General features: G+C 40.2%; 1 protein-coding gene across 1 annotated transcript in view; it reads left to right on the top strand.

The window, feature by feature from the left end:
• Positions 1 to 1,686, top strand: part of Galntl6 (polypeptide N-acetylgalactosaminyltransferase like 6) — a 1,036,720-nt gene that overhangs the window by 764,838 nt on the left and 270,196 nt on the right. The gene's annotated exons all lie outside the window — the stretch shown is intronic.

The raw sequence follows: 1,686 nt of genomic DNA, 5'->3' as shown, positions 1-1,686 counted from the left end.
GACAGCGTTTCTCTGTGTAATAGCCCCAGAGTCCTGGAACTCCCTCTGTAGACCAGGCTGGCCTCAAACTCACACAGATCCACCTGCTTCTTTCACCCAAGTACTGGGATTAAAGGCACCACCACCGCCTGGCTTCACTGATATTTTATAACTCTTCTTCCAAACAATGGCCTCGTTCTTCAGAGAAGCATGTATTAGAGCCCATTTGTGACTCAGATGGTGCTATCAACTGCAAAGTTTTCACTCCATAGCTGCACAGTCAAATACAAAAATCAAATAAGTAAGTTGCAATACAATTTTATAAGGTTTTAAATAAGTTTATAAGTTTTCATTGAGTCACATTCATAACTATCCTCAACTGTATATGGCCTGAGGACATGCATGCTCTTTCAAAGCAATTCAGTCTCCGAGACTCTGGGTTGCAAGTCGCGATTTCAATTCTTCAATTAAACTGCACACTCTTAATGTAACACTCCAAGCTCACTATTGCATTTGAGAAAGGCCCTATGTTTCCCCCCAGGAGGTGCACCAACAAATAAGAAAATAAAACATAGTTTCTTCTCTGTGTCTGTGCTTGTAATCTACTCCAAAGCACAACATTCACTCCCCTGAGGTGTTTTCAGTACAGAGGGTGGAGCTACTGATCTTGGGTCCCTTAGTGGTTACCAGTCTCTAGAAGTACTTTTTTTTTTTCCCACATGGCCCTGCTCTGAGTCCATGGAAGTTTCCCAGCAACAAGGCACTTCCCATACACAGTCCATTGGCATGGGCATTTGTGTTAATCTTCTAACAGTTATGGTTCTGAGTTGGAAAGCCATAGTTAGGTTTCTTCAGCTGAGATCTAATTTCACATCATTTTGTCTTTCATGCAGAATCTCGGTTGCTTCTCTGTGGCCTTGTCTCCTAATGCTCATACCTCTTCCTTTCTCTAAACAATCTCTGGGAACCCCATTATGTATGAAATATGACCTTACACTCTGTTAGCATAGGGTGGCCCAGCCAGCTGACTGGGTGATTCAGGACACTTTGTTTGCACAAACGATGTTTGTGTGTTTAGAGGAAGGGGTGGGTCACATATCAAATATTCTAATGTGGTCCCTTGATAATATAGTTGTCTAAAGTTGTATCTACCCATCCACTTAATCTAAAGCAGAGCAATTGAGATATACAGAACAGCCCAATCCATAGCTGCCAGGATCTTTTCTCTAATTCCCATTTCCTTGTCTTTTCTTATCATTAACAAGGATGAGAACTATGAAATAATCCACCTTGATTCGTCCACCAACAAGGGGGCTTTTTTTGTAATTTTCTGGGTCATTCATTCTGCAACAAAATAGCATAAAATAGAAAAAATTCTCTTTTGTTCTATATTTGGAGAAATCTAATATCAAGGCACCAGATCTAACCTCATATGAGAGAAAGGGCCTCATTTATAAGGGCACTAATTCTGTTTGTGGTAGGTCTACTCTTATGACCTAATCACTTCCCCAAAGACACCCATGTCTGATACTATCAGACCAGTAGTTAAGCTACCCACATAGGAATTCTCAAGCAATAGGGTTTGCATAATAGTGTTTTACAGCTGAGCTAAACTTCATTTCACAAAATGGGCATAATATGTGGAGATATGTAGGTAAGTAGATAGATAGATAGATAGATAGATAGATAGATAGATAGATAGATAGA

This window comes from Microtus ochrogaster, unplaced genomic scaffold (genome assembly GCF_000317375.1).
Source record: "Microtus ochrogaster isolate Prairie Vole_2 unplaced genomic scaffold, MicOch1.0 UNK28, whole genome shotgun sequence".
Classification (NCBI taxonomy): Eukaryota; Metazoa; Chordata; class Mammalia; order Rodentia; family Cricetidae; genus Microtus; species Microtus ochrogaster.
This window is presented reverse-complemented; position numbering and strand designations above follow the sequence as displayed.